This window comes from Berghia stephanieae, chromosome 1, assembly GCF_034508935.2.
Source record: "Berghia stephanieae isolate SIO BIC M18660-M18661 chromosome 1, UCSD_Bste_1.3, whole genome shotgun sequence".
Taxonomy (NCBI): Eukaryota; Metazoa; Mollusca; class Gastropoda; order Nudibranchia; family Aeolidiidae; genus Berghia; species Berghia stephanieae.
In genome coordinates, this window is record NC_088360.1 from 143,295,379 (window position 1) to 143,305,378 (window position 10,000).

Genomic DNA, 10,000 nt, shown 5'->3' on the forward strand with positions numbered 1-10,000 from the left:
GTCTTCAAGAGGTTGACATTCAAGCAAGTGGTGTGTTACTGTTTTATTGAGGTGTTGACATAGGGGGCAGGCAGGGGATGTGTCTTTTGTAATTTGGCTTTCCCTTCGAAAACATCTTTAGCTAGCTATGGAAATATGTGACCCTTTGCCTCAAAACGGTATTAAGTCGGGTTGGTTAACATATTAAACATTGAATTCATAGTCAGAAATATCAGATTTGTGTTGAGTTTGTATGTTTTATTGAGGAGAATGGATACCATATTGAAGGGTGCCAACAATTTATATTTTTTACAAGTTTAACATTTAATTCGGCTTTTAGGCATATGGTTCATTCCGACACAATACCGTTTTGAGACGATGGGTCACATATAGCGTCTTGTGTGTCCAAAATATCTCCGGGTCATCTAAACCGATCAATACGTGACGTAAACGTTTTCTGGTCAGATTCAAAATATATTATTTGTGACTTATCGAGTCAAAATGGTATTATGTCGGGGTGAACAGATGCTAAAAAAAAAAAAAAACCAGAAGGATTTTGAAGTCTAAAATGGACAGTAATATTATGTGGCCTCCCACCTTTGACCTCCCGATTCAAAATGATATTATATCTTGGTGATTTAGATGTTAAAAATTGTAATTAAAGTAAAAGATATGAGAATTGGGGAAAGCTCTTCTTGTTTGATTGTGTAGAATGAATTATATTTCTTAAAGTGACAATGAGATGTCATGCTTCCGGTCATGTTGAGATTTCATGCTTCCGGTCATGTGAAATCTAAACGTTCTTTTTGGAATCTGCTTTATCGCGCCATAGCCTCGTTTAGGGAAGATACGTCATATACTATGAAACTGTATTTTAATTATTTGTCTGCTAAACAAAACATTAACACTCACTCCAAATTGTATTTTTCAAAACCAATTATTCAAATGTTGGTGACTCCACCACTTCTTCTTCTTCTTCTTCTTCTTCTTCTTCTTCTTCTTCTTCTTCTTTAAGCTTATCCCGCATTTTGCAGGGTTGCCATAATGAATGCCACATCTCCATAGATGCATCTCTGTTCACAGCATCGTCATCCTTCAGTCTCAGTTCTTTCATAACGTCCTTTACCCTAACCATCCATCTAGTCTTTGGGGGTCCTTTTTTTCCTCTTTCCCGCTAATTCTATATCCAATTCTTTCATTCCCACGTAACTCCCGCTCTCGTCTCTTAACATGTCCGAACCATTTCTTCTCTCACCTTATTTTATAAATTCTTCACTTCAAGCAACTCCACCACTCCGACACAAGTAATACCGTTTTGATGGACTTTGACAGTGTAAGATATATTATAACAAACTGACAGATAATAGGTTGCCAAGATTGTTTGGATTCGAATGCGGAAAAGTTAAAGATATATTTCACGACAAGGGGAAGCCATAAATTTCACGGGATGACATTATTCATTGTTATCTTTCTTGTCCAATTTGACAACTTAGATAGTTCCAACCCAATGCGACTCCTTCAAAAACTTGTAGGATTTATCGTTCATTTACAAGGCTTCGTTGTAAATTGTTGAGTCACATCCGCAGAAAAACAAGAGTTATCTATCTTGTACGTTTTTGGTTATTTATCTTGTACGTTTTTTGTGAAATGCAAGTTCAATTGCGTTTCAGAATTTAAGATAATTGAATACAGTTTTAATGGAAAAAGAAATAATCTCCAGTGCGGCTTTGTCGTCTAGTAGTATAACATTAGCCTTCGGGCCGATAGGCCCCTGGTTTGAACCATTGAAAAGAACTCATTACTCACATTTTCTCATAGCATAGATTTGTACGATGAGTTCCTGGTCGGAAATTGGCTCCCTTTAGAAAAACCTCCAGAAATAATAATAATTAATAATAATTGAGCTTTATATAGAGCAATATCCACTAAATGTGCTCAAAGCGCTTACAAGGGATCCCTGGTCAACAGCAACATTTAACATTTAGGACGGGACATGACGCCTGTTAGGCGATGTTACAATTTTTTCGGACAGAGACAACGCTGTTTACAGTCAGGTACTCATTTTACACCTGAGTACGGTGAGATAATGTGAGTAAAGAGCTTCTCCAAGGACTCAACTATGCGCCGAGCGAGGCTCGAACCCAGGACCTTCAGATCCGAAAGCGAGTGTCATACCACTAGACCACATAGCCGCAAATATGGCCGAACAGACGTCTTGTCTCGTTCTACATGTTAAGTATTGCTATTGGGACACTGTAAAGCGCTTTGAACATATTGAGTGGATATTGCGCTTTATAGATGCGCGAGTTCCCATTAGTGATTTAGAGTGTAAAACTGTTATAAAAATTTTGAAGTATCAAATATTATAGGCTCTGAAGACTAAAGAATATTGTTTGGATAGAATTTTGGTGCCTTTTTTTGTTTTTGGAGGAATTTTTGGGCATTTTGAGGACAATTTTCAGCGATTGAAATTTCAAGTCAAAATTTTCCAATCAATTTCTTTTTTAAACTGCGTTTTGTCAGAGTGAGGTCGATATCACGATGCCGTCTCAAAGGGAGATAATCAGTTAAAAAAAAAAAGATTTCCGCGTTTTAAATGGTTTTGATGATTATTATTTCTATCAAGGAGAGCTCTTGACACGAATACTGGCAATTCTATAACAGGTCAAGAAAGTAGCAATTTTCTCTTGTCATGCAGATAGAAAGGGTCACGAGATAGCACAGTTGGTATGGCATTCATTCGCTTTTTTAAAAATGGAGCTTTTATATAGCGCAATATACACTGAAATGTGCTCAAAGCGCTTTACAAGGAGTCCCTGGTCAACAGCAACATTTAACATGTAGGATGGGACGTGCCGCCTTTTAGGCGATATTACAATTTTTCGGACAAAGACAACGCTGTTAACGGCCAGGTACTCATTTTACACCTGAGTACGGTGAGAGAATATGAGTAAAGAGCCTTTTGCAAGGACTCAATTATGCGCCGAGCGCGAGGCTCGAACCCAGGACCATCCGATCCGAAAGCGAGTGTCATACCACTAGATCACATAGCCGCACATGCTCCACACGCAAAGGAACCAGGATCACTTCCGGGTGACGATGAGATTTTTTGTCTTCTGACCCCCTTGTATACTCACTTGTGATTGGGTAGCTGGATCTGTTTAATATGGCGAAAAGTACCTTGCTATAAAATAGCTTTTTATCGAAAGAATTGCAATGAATATCATCTGCTTAACGTTAAAGATACTTGGATAAACTCTGCCACCTCGATTAAGGATATGTATTTAATTTCCTTTTTTAAAACTTCTTTATACATTTCACTCAAGCGTCTCGGAATGAAATGATGAGGTGTAAAATTTATACTATGCGTTTTAGTAAAATACTCTCCAGTTCTATCCACCAGATCAATCTCAGAAACACACCCACACACACGCACACACACACACACACACACACACACAACTACGTGTAACCTGAAAAGTTTATGATATGATATGATTTAGTGCAAACAAATCACTGAAGTTGCTGTCTAGCTTCAAATATCAAACCGCCGAGTGACGTCAACTTCATTCAGTCTCCAAGAACAACAATATCATTATGTTCTACTTCAAAATTGGACAGACTAATGTAAATGGGTAAATCTGATCTTGACATATCCACAAAGATAACAATATTTCATTTTGTACTCTGACGAAACAAAGAAAACTTTTACTTCGAAGTTGAATTATGATAACACTCACCTATAACTTGTCAAAATGTCTTAAAACTATCTCTTTAACCTTTTCCTTACCACCTATGTGATAGATAATTTTCTATTTTCGGTCTAATTCTGTTGAGGACAATAGTTGACAGTGTTTTTCTTATGGTATTCAGTAATGTTATTGGGCGCAGGTTGTTTACGGGTCCTTTCGTTTTTCCTGGTTTTTGTATTGTAATTAGGACACCGCTGTTTATGTCCCAGTCTTTGTGTGTTGAGAATGTTTTGTTCATCATGTTTGCAATGCTCAGATCCAGGGAGAGGGTACCGCATTTCAGCAATTCAGCGGGAATTTCATCTTCGCCTGGGGATCTGTTATTGTTTAGGCACTTTATGCTATTTCTAACTTCAGTTGTTGTGATGCGGTTGTTTAGGTCTCTAGGGTTTCCTGAGAAGGGCGATATTTGTGAGACTTGTTTGTGAAATTTCTGCTGGAAGTGGTCAGTTACAATGTCAAGGATATCGTTGGGATTTGTTGTCTGTTTGCCAAATTTATCCTGTAGTTTTGGGTTCTCGAATGGTTTTCGGTTCAGAGATTTCGTCGCTTTGAACATAGACGATGCGTTATTTTTGGACTTTTCTATGTCTTCCACTTTTTTGTCTAATTCCTCGTTTCTGTGTTTTATTGTAAGTGATCGAATTGAATGCAGTATTTTGTTTCGTTCCGTTTTCAGGTTTATTATTTCTTCCGAGTCTTTCGTGTTTTGTAATCTGATCCTAAGTTCTTTTTGTTGCCGCGATAGATCGTTAATAGCGATGTTAGGCGTTCGATTTGGTTTGTTCTTAGTTGTATTAATAGAGCCTGCACTTTCTTCCCCCGCATATTTCATTGCCGCTTGCGTCTCTTTCCATTCATTGTTTGGATTACTGTTTTGCTTTATTTTCCATAGACTTGAGTTAAGTTCATATTGGTAATGAATGCGACATTCTCGCTCATTTACTATTTTTGCCGTGTTTATTTTGACTGCCGTTTTACCTTTCTGTCTTCGTTGTCTGTACACATTTATGTTGAAATTCGTTTTTACAAGTTTGTGATCGGATGTTAGCAGTGTACCACCGTATGATCGCGAGTTGGTTGAGTAGTGTTTATGGCGGTGTCGACATATGATATAGTCTATTTGGTTGTGTATTGTTATCATTTTGTCTTGGGGTTTGGTCTTTCCTTTGTCCTACCCATGTTGTCTGGTGTCTTGATGGGTGGTTGAAAGCACTGTTTGTTATGAAAAGTTTTCTCTGTTCACAGAACTGGACTAATTTTTCTCCGTTATCGTTACGTTTTCCTTTTGAGTATGATCCTAAACATAGTGTGTCACTGTCGAGACGTTTTCCTACTTAGACCGAAAATAGAAAATTATCTATCACATAGCCAAAGCGGGTTTCGCCAAGACCGAAGCACATCGGACGTTGTATGGACACATAAATGGTTGGCAGCAAAGGCACTCAAAGAAAACATATCCATAACAATATCCGGAATCGATATGTCCGCAGCCTTTGATACGATCGACAGAGGAAAACTTTTGGAGATATTAACAGAAATAGTAGACGAAGACGAGCTCCGAATAATCCGATTTCTCCTCAGCAACACAAAGATACAACCAAGGATATACGGGGCCACAAAACAGACGCAGTTCGAAAGTAACATCGGGACCCCCCAAGGAGATAGTCTGAGCCCGATTCTGTTCAACAATATACTTAGAACACGCTCTGAAAGAAGTTCGAAAAGTCATTCCAAAACCAACGACTCATATTGAGAATGCAATCCCTAGAGAAATCGCCTATGCAGATGATGTCGATTTTATTGGATCAACACCAGCAAATATAGACATCATACAAAATACCCTCATGAAATATAACCTCCAAGTCAATGCCAATAAAACCGAATTTACAACAATATCGAGGAACAAAGAGGAATGGAAAAGAACAAAGAAAGTCGGCTCACTAATTGGAGACACCGAGGATGTACAAAGAAGAAAACAGCTATCAAACGCCGCACTCAGTAAACTCACCAATGTATGGATTAGAGGTGACAAAATAAAGAGAAAAACCAAACTGAAACTGTACCATGCTCTTGTAAAACCGGTACTTCTGTATAACTGCGGCACTTGGGCGTTGACAAAATCCGAAGAAGAACATCTGGATGCCTTCCATCGCACACAGCTAAGAAGGGTACTGGACATCAAATACCCCAAAAAGATCTCAAATGAATCACTCTATAAGATCACAAAAGAAAGACCAATCTCCCTTGACATTTTACAACAACGATGGCAACTTTTCGGTCACATACTACGCAGGGACAAAAACATACCAGCAAACCAAGCCATGTCGGGATACTTCCAAAAACACGGGAACCTTTTCAGAGGAAGACCGATCACAACACTCCCCGTGATCCTAAACAAAAACCTCACAACACTTGGACAAAGCATTAGTCTCATAACGGCAGGGGACCTTGAAAATCTGAGAACCCTAGCAGAGGACCGGCAATATTGGAGACACCTCACACAGGAAATACTGGAAACAGCCAAGGCGACCCGATCTTTCGGTCGAGACGCGAAAGGCATCTAGGTCAAGTAAGTCAAGTTACCACCTACAGCAAACTCGTCACATTTGTTATGACACAATTTACATTTTTTTTAAAAATTCAGATTTATTTTGTACATCACAAACTTTGAATAATGATCTTTGTTGAATTATTAAGAGCTTAAAGTTGTTTTATTGAGAGCTTATTTGTTTTTTAAAACAACAATTTTTCTACTGCCATTTTGGGAAAATACTGAAAATGATCGGTAAAGAGAGAGAATTAAAGATCCCTTGAATTCGAAACATTTTTGATAAGTCGGTGGCCATTATTATATATAATCCATCTACGAGTATGTAAGAACTAAATGTTTTCTGAGCAGATAGACAATACAAAATTAAAAAAAAAAAGTGTTTCGTGTAAGATTGCACCAGAATGATGGTTGACCAGATTTCATTCTTAATTCTGGTATTGCCGCGGGGAACCTACAAGATATCTTGAGTTTTTCGACACGACGTTGCTGTAATTGTCCGGGTCTTTGATAATGATATGGAGTGAGGATCAAGACTGCTGTGACACCGGTGTTACATTAGAATAAGATCACTTGGAATTTGGAATGCGAAGATTGAAGTGTTTTAGAATATTATTATTATTAGCTATATCAAATTTGAGATTACCAATGACCTGGAATGAACTCGTGTTGATGACATCTGAATCTTCAAAGGGGATGTCGACATTATGTAAAGGTGTTCTAAATTCTACCACGTCTACAGTTTAGATAGTATGCAGATGACGTCACTCAGGCCTTTGTTATTGTTTTTGCCATCCGCGTTTGTGAGTTGTTCTCACTAAACTGTATTAACCAGACTATAAAAGTTCATGGTTACACAGAGTTTGTGTGTTGGTCCGTTATACTTCCGGATGGCAATGTTGTGAACTCCTTGGCCAAGCGCATTCTATCTATAGATAGTATGCACTTGGCTAAGAAGCTCATAACATTGCCATCCTGAAGTATAACGGACCAACACACAAAACTATGTGTATCCATGAACGTTTATAGTCAGGTTAATACAGTTCAGTGATGAACGCGGATGGCAAAAAACAATAACAAAGACCTGAGTGACGTCCTCTTCGAACTATCTATACATACAGACTAGACGGTCCGACCGAGTTGCACTCTGAAGTCAAAGATATTATATTTGAAACAATGAAAGCTAGTATTAATCTAATGTCAAGGGACATGGGTTCGAAACGATTTTTTAAAAAATAAATAAAAATAAAAATAAAATAAAATTCAGCTTTATATTGCGCAATATTCACTAAATGTGCTCAAAGCGCTTTACAAGGGGTCCCTGGTCAACAGCAACATTTAACTTGTAGGACGGGACTGCCGCCTGTTAGGCGATATTGCATTTTTTTTTTCGGACAGAGACAACGCTGTTAACGGCCAGGTACTCATTTTTACACCTGAGTACGGTGAGAGAATGTGAGTAAAGAACGTTTTCCAAGGAATCGATTTTGCGCCGAGCGCGAGGCTCGAACACTGGACCTTCCGATCCGAAAGCGAGTGTCATACCACTAGACCACATAGCCGCGCAAGATATATTTGAAACAATGAAAGCTAGTATTAATCTAGTGTCAAAGGGCATGGGTCCGAAACGATTTTCTTTTCTGAAATGTGTAACAATGATTCTTGCTGAAAAAAAGTGTTTTCATGTTGAAACGTTGGGTTTTTAAAAAATGATAATGAAGGTTTTCCCTGCTGAAGAGGTTAATTAATTAATTAATTAATTAATTAATTTATTTATTTATTTATTTATTTATTTATTTATTTATTTATTTATTTATTTATCTATTTATTTATTTATTTAATTATTTATTTATTTATTTATTTATTTATTTATCTATTTTACCTGAACTTTCTTTAAAATCAAATTTAAGATTACCAACGATTTGGAATGAACTCTTCTTGCTGACATCTTCAAAGTCGTTGTTGAAATGTAAAGGTGGTCTAAGTTAGAGCGCGCCTTCACGTCTCCTGCAAGCAAAGTAGAAGGCCTGAGGTTCAATCTCATAGTCGAAGAGGGCTGATATTATTTGAACTGAAACAAAGAAAGCTAGTATTAATCTTATGCTATTCTGACGAAGGGCATGCGCCCGAAAAGATATTTTTTGTTGTTGCTGTTGTTATAAAATGATTATCTGACTTGCTGATGAAGGTTTTTAATGCCGGAACTTTTATTTATTTTGGGTTAATGATGATTTTTATATTTGAAGAGGGTTTTTAGACTTTTGTTCTGTATTGCATTCCCCTTTTTTCTTCTTCTTTCTTTCTCACCCTCCCCCCCCCCCTCTCCCCCCCCCCTCTCTCTCTCTCCTCTCTCTCTCTCTCTCTCTCTCTCTCGCTCTCGCTCTCTTTAAATCTAAACTGATTTTGGGCTGGTTAATTTTGAACTTTCTTTCTCTCTCTCTCCCCATTACCCCAACCCCCCCCCCCCCCCCCCTCCCCCATCCCGCCCACAAACCCATATAATATTCCTACCTAGATATTATATTGTGTTGAGTACAATAATTATCCTAAATCAACAGCACAAAGAGAAAGCAGCCAATGCATTGCATCGCCATACATACAACAACAACAATATCCAACAATAACAACGTGAGCAACACTATAACATGGCGCTGTGTTTTATTGTGATTGATAGCTTGACAGGTGAGCGCCTTGTATTTAATGAAACCAGGGTTGCCAGATATGTTTTTGCAAAGTCGCAAAGGTATTATACTAAAAGTCGCAAAATTAAGAAAAAAGTCGCAAACCGATATTCCTCCCCCCCCCCCGCCCCCCCCCCCCAGGCCGCCCCCAACCCCCATTCCCCAATGGATGAATATAACTTTAATTTATAGCTGGATATTATTGTCCATTCTCTGGCTCTATCACATCGTCTCAGATACATTTTGGCATTTTTATTGTCAAGTTTCTTTTCCTAAAATCTATTGATTTTATAAGCTATTTTAACATTGTTCTTAATATTTTAGTTATAATGTCTAAGATATAGCCCAAAATTTGGAGACCAGAATTAAAATTAGCCCAAAAAGTCAAAAGTCGCAAATTTATACTTTTTGGCGCAAACAGAATGAAAGAGAAGCCCAATAATTCGCGACTTGTCGCCCAACGTGGCAACCCATGAGGAAACTCGACCACCAGCCCTGTAAACTGATACAGGATATAATCTCTGTGATACAATCACGCGCACTCAAAAACTTGAGAAGATTACGTGTTATTTTGTTTGTGCGGCCATGCGGTCTTGTGTGGTGGTATGACACTCGCTTTCGGATCGGAAGGTCCTGGAGTTCGAGCCTCGCTCGATGCATAGTTGAGTGAGTTCTTGGAAATAAGGCTCTTTACTCACATTCTCTCACCCGTACTCAAATTGCAGATTATTATGCTGAGGTCTGCAGGAGGACCATCATGGTCTACATCTCACTGCGTGGAATCAGCGCTATTTCAGTTGGAACTCCCAAGGGACCAATAACCCTCTCTGCTCGCTACCTGCGTGAGGTCATTGGAGTTCAACTGGTATTAGGCAGTGCCGTGTCCAATGGGGGCAATTATGGATATTTATTGTCTTATAATATGTCTGTATAGCGGGAAAACAATAACAGACTCTTTCACTTCATTACTTTGATTTGAAAAATCAGTTGTCTTTCTAAACATCAGTGAAAATTTGACATTCTTGTGGTTAATAGTT

The 10,000-nt window shown here is 38.3% G+C and overlaps 1 long non-coding RNA gene across 1 annotated transcript in view; it reads right to left on the reverse strand.

The window, feature by feature from the left end:
- Positions 1 to 8,042: 8,042 nt before the first annotated feature.
- The window catches only part of LOC144965731 (uncharacterized), a 26,130-nt gene continuing 24,172 nt past the window's right edge, over positions 8,043 to 10,000 (reverse strand). The window contains exon 3 of the long non-coding RNA XR_013644097.1: positions 8,043 to 8,353. This is a non-coding gene — a long non-coding RNA (uncharacterized LOC144965731). The remainder of the gene's footprint in view (positions 8,354 to 10,000) is intronic.